Source organism: Pinus tabuliformis, chromosome X, assembly GCF_031772625.1.
Source record: "Pinus tabuliformis cultivar Carrire ecotype Pingquan chromosome X, CPIR1, whole genome shotgun sequence".
NCBI classification, from domain to species: domain Eukaryota; kingdom Viridiplantae; phylum Streptophyta; class Pinopsida; order Pinales; family Pinaceae; genus Pinus; species Pinus tabuliformis.
The window spans coordinates 246,623,204-246,635,854 of NC_142308.1; positions in this window are offsets into that span (position 1 = coordinate 246,623,204).

Here is a 12,651-nt window from a genome sequence, read left to right on the forward strand (position 1 = left end):
ATTAGAATGACTCTACTCACATATTGCACAGGTTTCAATAGTATTGAGTGGACATTCCTTCAACGGATGCTTCTTCTTGCATTGAGGGCAAAAAATAGCCATTGCCTTCTCGACTTCCATCTGTTTCTGTTTTTCCTGAAGAACATCCAGCTGTAAGGACAATGTGCTTAGAATATCGGTCCTTAAATTATCCAAAAAGTTTCCAATTTCTACTTTTGTAACCCCACTCCTGGATGTCTTGAGAGTTTGTACTGCTTGCTTATGCCACACAACTCCATGTGAAAATTTGATGCACAAATCACAGATGGTGTCGAGTTCTTCCTTTGAAATATCTCCCTTTCCTACCACATTTAGGAGTTCCAAAGATTCCTCCCTTAGTTCTCGGATAAAGATTACCTTTAATATATCTTTATCCAAATCACTATGGCCTGATATTTGTAGATTGTATTTGAAGCGTTCCACAAAGTCCTCCATGTTCTAATCTTCTCTTTGCATAATCTTAAATATTTTCTCCTTAATGTCTCAGGATTTGCAGTAGTCTTGATATTTTTCAAGGAAAATCATCTTCATGTCATCCCATGTTGTAATAGATTTCCTCTTTAAACCCATAAACCACCCTAGAGTTGTTCCCTTCAAAGTAGCAGGGAATATCTTTAATTTCTGAGCATCAGAAATATAATCATATTCCCGAAAAACAATGTCAAATTAAAAAAGGAATGTGTTCAGATCTTCATAAGAAATACCATGGAAATTGGGCAATGTTGTCAAAGGAATAGGCTTCATAGGCGCATCACCTCTAATATCTCCAATTGGAAATTTAAATCTGGAAGTTGGATGAGCCATGAATATGTTCGAATATTCACTTGGAATCTCAATAGGGGTTGGTTGTTCTATAGTGCGGGGTTGAGTCCGTCTAACAAAACTTCCTTGATTAAATGGTGGAGTAAATTCCCTCAAGCGTTCTCATTCTTTTGAGCTGGTAATGCTCAATTATTTTGATCCTCTGCTTCCTATTTCTTTTTCCTTGAACTCTGATTTCGCTATTGGGGGAGGTTCTGTTGTGAAACTGACTACCCTCTAGATCTCGTATGAGATCTAACCCTCACATCAACTCCTGACTCATCCCTTGAAATCATTTCTTGGATGTAGGTAACTCTTCCTAGATCTTTCCCTCTTTTTGGGGGTCTTTATTCGTGTTTCTGTTCATGCAATCAGAAAGTGAAAGGAGAACATTCAAATAGATCTGAAGCTCAAGACCTAGAACAAGGTGAAAACTTCCCTTCCCAAGATGAGAGAGTGGCCCCTAAAAAGAAGGCAAAAGAAAGAAATACAAACCAACCACAAAATCTAAGCTCAGGACTTGAAACAAGGAAAAACTTCCCTTCCCAAGACGAGAGAGAGGTTCCTAAAAGAAACAAGAAATCAAAATAATGAAGCCAATTTAATGCTTAGGACTTGGAGAGGGGTGAAAATTATCTCCCCGGGACGAGAGAGTAGTCCTAGAATAACAAGAAATCGAAATAACCAATGCAATTTAATGCTCAAGACCTGGAGCAGGGTGAAAACTCCCCTCCCCATGATGAGAGAGTGGCCCTAAAAAAACACGAAATAAAAGAAACCAAAGCGATCTAATGCTTAGGACATGGAGTAGGGTGAAAAATTCCCTCCCTAGGATGTGAGATCAGTCTTATGGTCAATACTAGTCGTACTTTCGTGCCTTCGATAGCCTCCTAGACAACGATGCCAAAATGTTGGTGTTTAGATATGAATTATAGAATTAACCCTTTTCCCAAATTAATTGTTAACTCGGGGCTCGTTTGGTTATTTCAAGGCTATCATGCAAGGACTATGCAGGCCACAGTTTCCCTACCTAACATTGAGCATTCAATCAACAGCATAACAACATGTAACAACAAGCAATAATAGTAACAACAAATTAAGATTCACAACAACACAACTTAATAAAATGTTACGATGATAAAAAATTAAACATAAAAAAATATAAATCTATGCATACCACTAATCCAACAACACCTGGTTAGTAGAGTGGGCCCAATTCCTTGATCAGGGTTGTGGTAAAAGATCAAAGACTAATAAATACTCAGAAGATCAGGATTGCATTAATCAAAATAAAAGTACAAAAGTCTACTGTTACATGCCCAGAACTCTTGTGTCTCTCTTTAGCAGTTCATGGATTTCCCAACACTGTAACCTTACATATACAATTTAATATTACAAATATAGTATCAACAATACCCAAAGATTACGATAGTTGTCTGCCTACAAATACATAACGATCATTGAGACATAAAAAAAATACAAAGATAGCAAATGTATTGGTCCAATGAACTCTCTTGGGTGGAATCATTGTTACAGCCAGCATCCTAAGATAGTGTTGCCATCTCATCGATAACCATATGTTGAATTGTAGTTTGCTGATCATCATCCTTTCAAATCTGCAAAGAAACATAGGTTAGCAAGTCGCATAAGCAACGCTCCCTAAGGCTACGCTTCATTAATTAATAATTCACAAAGACATGACAAATACATATACCTTAGTGCTTGAGATACAAATTAACCATGCAAGGACATGAAATAGGTGAAGGAAAAAGGAGTAAAAAGGCAGGTGAAAAATAGGCAAATTTAGCAACCAAAAATACCCACAATCCAATCTTGTTGGGAATACTGCTCCCCATTTGGCCAACGGGTTGAGAGTGTACTTGGGATGTACAACCCAAGTTGATTATGATGTTAGTTTTCTACCATATGGTTGGTTAGATTCATCGATGGGAAGATCAATAAGCAATAGGATTGGGTTGATATTTGCTCCCCTATGCAGTTTTCGGTTAAGAATGAGCTCCCCGATGTGATTCCAGGGTTGATATCTGCTCCCCTGTGTGTTTGGATATCCTATTTCTTGATATGGGGTTGTATATGTATATCTCCCCCATGAGTTTCTAGGGCAATATGTTCTCCCAAATGTGGTTTCAGGTCGATATGTGATCCCTGATGATATGCTCTCTGATGATTATGCGGGTCATAGAATTGAATCCCCACTGATGTGATTCCGAGTGGTAGCAGTGGTTCCTCGATGAATAAAGGATTATAGAATAATCTCCCCTTTGATAACAAATTATTCTTCTTTTATATTCAAGAATGTTCAACATATGAGTAGGTACTATCAAGAGATAAACATAAATAAGCAAGAGATGAATCGAGATGAATGATGACAATAGGTGATGATGAGATAATTGATACTGGTTATGATTTTTTGACAAGATTCTCATGACATGATGTAGGTGGAACTCTCCCTAGTTGAGAGGGAGTGTTAAAATACACAATTGCAATCAAATTCTGAATTGGACCACTCATTTGATGTAGATAATGATTTCATTGAATTCCCCTTTTCGAGAGGACCAAAATTGACCTAAATATTGCTCAAAACGGATAAGGGAAAGTGTACTTATGAAGAAAAGCCCATATGTGAATATTTGATAAGGTTGACCCTAAAGCAAAGTGGTCACCCTCAGAAGCTTGAAAATACAAGTGACCTCTACCTCTTTTGGACATTATCATGAGACACTCTTCTATCTTGTTTTTTGGCTTGCACAGGTCTGAGGCTCGTCTATGGAGGAACAAGTTCACTATGAGGTGAAATTGCAGGGTCCAAAGATTGCATCTCAGTTTCAAGATTTTGGGTCGTAGTCGTAGGCACAACAGAGGAAGAAATCGACCATAGCCTCTCGTACAGAATCTGATCCGTGTGACTGGATCCTTCCAGTTGCATGGACAAATCTCCATCCATGCGACTGGGAGTTAGGGTTTCAGAATCTTAGTTGCTTTCTTCCCACAGTTTAGATTGGACCATAGTCACTCGTTACTAGGTTCATCCATGCGTCCAAAGCATCCCAGTCGCACATAAAACTCATCCTCCGTGTGACTGACATATAGGGTTTCTGATTCTCCATTGCAAACTACAGTCGCTCAATTGAAGGCTCCAAAGAGTGATTGGAAGCTTCCTAGTCGCACACATGACTCCTCCTCCATGCGACCGAGACCTACATGATGATATTTCTATTATACGAAGATTTGACTGAGTGATTGGAATTTTCGGCTATTGACCGCAGACAGTGACAGTTCATTATAGACTTCAAAATCAGAATATTGAGTATAATCCTTATTGAGTTCATTTATGAATGTTGTAGTTGTTTTGTTGGATATTTGCATTAATGAAGATATGGGTCATTGTACTCTCTTTTACTGGAACATTTGATGACAATCTAAGAAGAAGAAGACTTTGAAATGGTTTTCCCCATAGCGGGTTTTGCCTTGGTTTCTGACCAATCCTAATGTCTCTATGTGTGGATGCTTTCTTTCTATCGTTCATTTATGTTTCACTACATTGATGATGATGATATTGTTCTTTCTGCATAGTTGCATATGCTGTTGAATAATGATGTAATTATCAATAATGTTATGTTTTTATGGGGTGAAATTAATGTGAAATGCAATTATCAAAGCAAATAACAATATAACCTTAAGAAAAATTAACATGTTGAAGCCTATAAGGGTGAACTATCTCTTTGGAAACTCATAAAGGCGAGCTATCTCTATGGGAGCTGGAGAAGGGAACTATCTTTGTGGAAGCCCATAAAGGCAAGCTATTTCTGTGGAAGCCTATAAGGTAAATCTATCTCTGCGGAAGTCTAGAAGGCGAGTTAGCTCTATGGAAGCCCATAAGGGCAAGCTATCTAAGTGGAATCGTGAGAAATGAGTTACCTCTATGGAAGCTCAAGAGGGAAATCTATCTCTATTGGAGGCTCAAGATATAGTGGAAGCTTGAGCCAGTGTCACGAGTGGACAAGGTATCTTTGTAGGAGGCCAGGAACAAAAGGTTGAAATAAAATTTGTGGGAGTATTGACGTCAAGAAACCAAAAAGGCCCAGGCAAATGTTGTGAAATATTGAGCACAAAAAGGCCAAGGGCCAAATTGTTGAGTTTGTATTTGAGTTACATTGGGTTAAGTTTAATTAAGTCAAGGAGTTGAGACTTATATTCATTAATTTCCTTAAATGTGTTGACTAGGTATGAGATTGCTTGCTACTAGTCCAAGTATATTCACGATTAACTCGTGTTGAGTATGAAGAAGAAGTGAAAGTTGTTATTGAAAGACCAAAATTAGAATATAGGCTATTGAAAAGCTATGTTGAATTGCAAAGTTAAAATCAAATATTTTCTTTTGTATTTCAATTTGATGATTTGTGGATCATAGTGTGAAATTTTATGAAAAGTGATGATCCACTATGATTTTAGAGGTAGGTGCCTTGATCAGGTTATAGCCTAAAGAAACTTAGCGCTGACACATCTCTGAGGTTGGTGTCTTGATCAAGTTGCAGCCTAAGGAAAGTTGGTGCTTGCATATCTCTTAGGTCGGTGACTCAATCAGGTTGTAGTTTAATTGGCACTTGCATATTTTAGGGGAATTGTGTCTCCTTTTGGCCAGTTCCAATAAACCATTGTAATTAAATATTGAAGAAGAAACTAATAAGATTTGTGGTTTTTACCCATAAGGGTTTCCACATACATTGTGTTCTTATGTGATGATTGATTTATTTATGTATTGGCATGTTTTCAGTATGATGTGTTGTGAAATTGTTTAAATTGGGGTTTTCAGTTTGGAAAATTGAGCTTTGAAACTTTCCCAAAGCATATCGATGCATCAAACAACATTTTTAGGGGGGTAAAACTTTGTGGCTTAAGTGATACCCCTTATCACTAATATACATATACATACCTTTCCAACGGTGCAAAAATTGCCTCAATCAAATTCTGTATGCAAAAGTTATGCCAGTCGAAAGTTGACCTTCCTGTTTTGATCATCATGATTCACGAGGATGTCACGTCAACCCCCATTATTCATGGAAGAGAGGCTAGCCAAGTGATCATGATGAAGAAAATTCTAGAAGATCCAATATTTTGTCTTTAATTAATTTTTGAAGGAGTCATACTTAACCGCTAGTAGGCTATCAAGCAGTGTTATAACTAAGCCACTAGCAGGAAAAGCGATTCCATTCTATTCGAGTGCATTTTGCTCCATAGATGAGAAAAGTAGCTGAGAGTGGATAGGGAAAGAGAAAAAGGAGAGGGTTTGTGCACTATAGTATCCCACTAGCCATAGATCTCATTTCTTTATGCTTGCATCCATTTCCATTTAGAGAAAGAGAGGGCGAAGTAGTCTCACCTTCCAACTAGGTTTTCTCCCAAAAGAGTTTTCTAGGTCATATCTTGTGTTATTGTAGACTATGAGTGATTTTTATATTTGTTCTATGTTTTTTTCATAACTATAATTTGGATGCATATGCAATAAACAATAATTAGCAAATCTAGAAATATAAGGAGAAATAAACCCTCATAGTGTATATTTCAGAATTTCTAATATATTTTAGTAGATCTCTTGTTATGAATTGTCGGGTGGAATATCCATGGTAGTTTGTGGATCACTCTTATCTTTGTTTGAGTATAATGGTTTCACTCCAGTGAGGTGAGTGTGATCTAGTCAAGAATGAGCTCGACTTTCAATTCGTGCATGGTGTCTTTTCTTAGAGGCAATCATTCTCTGGTATCTTTTTGTTTGGACTCTAGTTATTTCACTTCCAACTTTCATATTGATGGTTCACTACCATTGCTTGTTAGAGGAGCATGATTTTATTTAAATTTGTCTCTATATTCTCGATGGTTTTTTTCTGGTTGGATATTTGGTTAACACATGTGGTTAGGCCGATGTTGGTTTATTATTACTCCCATCGACTTCATTTAACAGGCATGTTCTGGTTTTCGATTTACCTTTGACTTCTGCAGGCCCCAACTTTTCCTCATTGATTTACCCTCCTACAAATTCTCTTGATTGGCATCCTTTACATGCACCTCTCCCTGCTTGGGCAGTGCCTCCCCCATTGCTTCACCATGCCTCGACAACGCACTCAAAGTCCACAAGGCTTGTCAAGCCATGTGGAGGGTAGTGCTCAAGGTCATTTCTGTGCCCATATTTTCGCCTGATGCTTCCACGTGCATACTCTGGCATTCAAGAAGAAATTCATTATTCAATTGAAAAGGTCTTAGCAATCAGAGGTGAATTTACTTATATGGAGGTCTTGGCCACTGTCCATGACTAGGTTCCTGATACGAGCTACACCAAAGGTACAAAAAACAAAAATATCTACACAATTAAGCTCTACTAGCATATCAAAGCACTCCTTGGTAAGGTCCTCCTTAAGAGGAGGCCAAAAGTGAAATCCTCCTTCAAATGGATGACCTTTAGGTTAAGCACAAGGATATGGTGCTTTGACAAGCTCACATAGAATCCATACTGACTCATGGGGCCCAACCTCACCAAGCACCCCAATAAACCCTATTGATGTTTCGACTTTGTCTTTAGCTAATCTAGATGGCTCACGGTTGATTGTATGGTTGGTTATCTTTGTGGCTCCATGTTTCTATTATATAGTTTATGTATGCAACAATTTAATTTTTATTTCAAGCATGTATATTGTGTACACAAGATTGATAGCATTAGTAACACTAGAAATTGGCTAAGCTAATATGACTAATTTTATAAGTTTTTGGACTAACATCTTCTTGTTCGTCATTGGTCTAGTTTCCCAAGTGGTAGCCTTAGTGATGGAAGGATCAATATGGCTGTAATCTTGATTTTTTATTAATAGAAGGATATTTAATTTGCAAGAAAGAAATATGAGTTGTGAAAAAATAAGACATATTATGATTATATATATATATATATATATATATAGATATATACGTATGTATTTGTAAAAAATAGATCCATCTAAACCCCATATTTATAAAGTGCAAAGAGGGATCAAATCTCCCAAGGTAAAAATCACTTTTTGAGTGCAAAAGTTGAGGAAAGGTTTGATTCCACTCAGAGTTTGGTATATCTAGAGTTAAGATGGATCTATGTTGGTTCTTAATAATATTATTTACATTTATATAAATTTCACACACACGCACACACACATTCTTATTTATAGTTTTATTAAAACCTTGATACATAAAATTACATATATATAGCCTTGGCAATTTTCTTTGACATGCTTTATAATTTTTTAGTTTAATTTTTTTATGTGATATGCATAACGTTGATGAGAGAGAGAGTAGACTTATCTTAGAAAAAATAGTTTATTGTATGTATTAAGTTTTTAAATGGTTGTCAATCTAAATATAAAATTTAACAGTTACGAATATGAATTATTATTTTAATTTATATAGTAAATGGATCTTGAGAGATTTGATCTTCTTTGCACTTGGTAGATCTAGAGTTTGGATGGATTTAGGTTGGTTCTTAATAATATCATTTATATTTAATTTCACACACACACACACACACGCATGCACGCACGCGCACACACACACACACACACACAACAAGAGGAATCAACAACTAGATCGGGCTAGTACTCAGGTAACACATGGTTGATTTCGATCACTACAACTATACTTATGTGGCTTACGACTTGTCCTCCTCTCTGTAGATCGGGTTACTTTCGTGGGATTTGAACCTTGGATCTCTTAATTTACCCAATACTTCATATCACGATGATAACCAACTAAGTTGCACTCGGGGGAGAAAACCCTAACACATATAATTAAGCTTCACATTTTTCTTTGACATGCTCTATAATTTTTTAATGTGATATATATATATCTATATATATATATATATATATATATATATATAGAGAGAGAGAGAGAGAGAGAGAGAGAGAGAGAGAGAGAGAGAGAGAGAGAGAGAGAGAGAGAGGTGCTTTTAAATGCTTACGAATTAAATTTAAATATGAAGTTATGAAATAAAATGGTTACAATATTATTCTAATTTATATGGTCAAATTGATCTTGAGAGATTTGATTCGTCTTAATGCTTAGTAAATCTAGAATTATGATAAATTTATGCTAGTTCTTAATAAAAATATTTATATATGTATGCATTTTGTTAGTGTCGGTGTCTTCATCCCTCCATCAGTGATCAAAATTCTCTTATTGCATGCATTTTTAGGTGTCTCATCTGATTAGCTGCATTCCATTAGGTCATGGATCATCTCATGGTAGTGGCTCATTATCAATTTTCCCTCATGATCTTTACCAGCTGGCCTATTTTCACAAATTCAGGCCATTTACAGTCATCTTTTGTCTTTACATTTGCAAAAGCCATTTTTAGGGTTTTAGGTCTCATTAGGTCTAGGGTTTGTCATCATTATCTTGTAAAAGCTTAATAATGGTCAATAGGCACATGAGGAGGTCTAATAAGGTCTTAGCATAAAAAATTTCAATAATGATATACTCAATAATTGATTTTTCCTCAAAACCCTGTTTTGAGGAAAAACAGAGTTTTATGTTCTATGTATAAAAATTTCATGTAATTTTAATATGTATAAGTCCGCAAATGCAGCCCTGGGTCACCTTGCCAAACTCCTGCACTCCAGCTCCTGCAAAAAAGACAAGAAAATCTAAGCATTAGTCCATCAAATGTCAAAAAGAGAGCCAAACCGCAAAACATAGTTTTTAAAGGATAAAGTGAAAAGCAAACTTTAGAAAGTGGGTTTTCTAAATAAAAAATTAAAGTCAAAAGGTATATAAAATGTTTCTTGTGTTAAAGACTTCATTTTTGCTCAAATAGAGACAGAAAAAGGCAAAATTTCATTTTTGAGGTGAAGAAATGGAAATCACAACAAAATTGTGAAAATCTTCTTGGCGCGGCGCACCAGGCACAGAAATTGCATACAAACTTGCACTAGCGCGACGCACCAGTCTGCCAAGCCTAAACTTCACTCAATCAACCTCCTCAAGCTCCAAAACTTTGCCAATATCATTCCACAAGTAAGTAAAACATCCCAAATTGCCATTGCAAGAGATTTAGTCCTCCTTGATGATGTTTTGATAGGTGAAAATTCAAACCCTAGTTTGCTGCACAGTGCATTACAAAAACTGTCTAGGGTTTTGCAATTTTGATATTCTTGCTGTTTTTGCTCCCCTACATAATTCTCCCATACACCATCCCTCTTCACTACATTTCCTAAATTTCATTTCCCTTTCCCTTTCTCACTTACAATCATCCTACCCCCCTATCCCCAAAACCCTAAAACCCTACCAAATTTCCACTATTCCCCAAACCCTAATTTCCATTCCCAAGCCCTATCACTCCCTAATAACCCTACAGTCAGCATAAAATCCTTCACTCATTAGTCCTATTCATCAAACAACAGTCACCTATTCTTGACTTAAAATCTCTTCATACTCATCATTTAACACCATACAGTAGCAAATATGGAAACAGATTCAGCTTATGAAAGGGATGAGGAAACTGTGAGTGATTCCTCCCAAGAAATTCATGCACTAAGAAAACCACAAAAGGGAGGAAAACACATCCGGGAGGATCCCACTACACTCACAAAGCTATTGGCTTGTCCTCTTGCAGTAGCATGTTTTAAACATCAGTCTTGCTACCAGTTTTGTGAGATGGTGGAAAGGGTGAAATACCACCATGAGCTTGCTAGACTGTTTGTCCTTCATCTTCACAATGGCCAGGTCAATTTAGCAGGTGTTACCTTCACTTTGACACCAGAAACTATAGCTGAAGCAATAGGTATTCCTAATGTGGGTGAACATTGGCACAAGGGACAACTGGTGGATAAAGAGCATTATGAGCCTTATATCAAGGCTAGTTATCAAAAGCAAATTAGTAGGGCTTTTCCTTTCAGATACTTACAGGACACATATGCTCCACTCATGAAGCTCATTATCAAATACTTCAGTTGTGAAGGGAGATTTTCTCGCTTGTACACTTATCATGTTAGATTATTGATGCATTTCACTAGAGTGAGGATGATGAACCTCCCCTATTTCATATGCAGAAATATTGAGAAAATGACCACATTGGTGCAAAGAAAATCTCCTCATCAATAGTACAACAACATTTATCACTTTGCATTGATCAAGATTGTTGTTTTGCATCAGCTGAGTTTGCTGAATGTTTCATGGGATGATTTCATTTCACATGAGGTTTTCAAAAGCCCTCAAGTGAACCAATCAGTGTTTCAAGAAGCAGGAGGGCCTTCAAATGAGGAAGAAGTTCATGAGACTCAAACCACAGGTGTGCCGGTATTTATCACTTATAAAAAAGGCATAAGGAGATTATTTGCAGCTGCCAAACGAGTACTATCTCCACCTGGGGTGGAAGGGGTCTCATTTCCTTCATCAGACCATAGGCAAATGCTATCTTCACCCGGGGTGAAAGGGGATTTACCTTCTTCTTTAGTAAAGTAGGTACAGGATAAAGGGAAACAACCATTGCATGATGAAGGGCCTTCTGAAGGTTAGGAGAAAGATTTCATTTTGATTTAGGATGAGGATACTGATTTGGGCTCCCAAGGCTCAAAACTCAAGAAGATCATCAAAGAACAAGAAGCTGACATTCATGACTTATCTTTTAACCTTGAAAGATCTAAGTGGATCATAAATTAACTTGAGCAATGGAACAAGCAGTTGGAGGACAAGCAGATAATCATGGAGCTGAAAAACATCAGGGAAAACAGGCAAGCAACAAAAAGGAGGAAAGTCAAATTGACACTGCTTGAGCAAGAGATTGATGCTGACCAGGAATCTTGGCTAGAGAGGGAAAATATGCACTTGGAGAAGCTTCTTGAGAAATTCAATAAGGAGAAAAATATGTCGAGGCACATGGCTTATCACTATTTGGCACGAAAGACGATTTGCAAAGCAAGGAAAAGGAGCTTAAAAGCCAAGTTGAGGAAGACTTTGAGGAACAAGAAAGAACAAGATAAGCTCAAAGTCTTGGATAAAGCTTCATTGGCCCAACATAGTACTTTATGTAGATTACTCATGCCAAATTTCAAGAAATTTGGCAAACTTTTTAGCAATTTTGAAAATTTCAAGGAAAAAACAGGTTTTTCCGGTAGGTGCGTAGCGCCACCCGACGCTCGCTTTTGATAGGGACATACTCTGGAGGAAAAATTTACATTTTTGGATTCCTTGTGAAAAATCATGCATACCCAAAAATTACTAGGAAGTTTTGACAAGTTTTGAGCCTCCAAAAGGGTCAAAAACACCTCAAAAATGCCCTCTTTGCCACTTTTTGACCACACAGGAAGCAGTGTTGGGAGAACTGATTTTTGGAGGAGCAAATGGACACCAAATTCAGAAATTCCACTTGTTCTAGAAATTAGACAGATAGAAATTTCCAACAAGCCCACTTGGAGCAAATTTGGTGAAGGGGAAGACCTCCAAAATCAGCTGGGAAAAAGCACTACGCACAGAAAAAGTGGCGCTACGCACAAGATGAAAAAGTGCCAATTTTGCTCAAAAACTCTGTTTTTTGCCTAGTTTTTTCTTAGTTTGACTTTTTCTCTCTCATGGTAAAACTCATGATGTAAATTGATGTAAATGGATGTACTTTGAAAATTTATTCAAGGAGGTAGATACATCATGTATAGGTGGTTTTGAACTAAATGAATCAGTTTCCTAGGTTTTAGAGGCAAGCTGTTCCACTGCCTATTTTTCAGTTCTTAGTTTAGATCTTGTTGAAACAACTCCTAAACTCATGAATTCGACCCCTAAAGG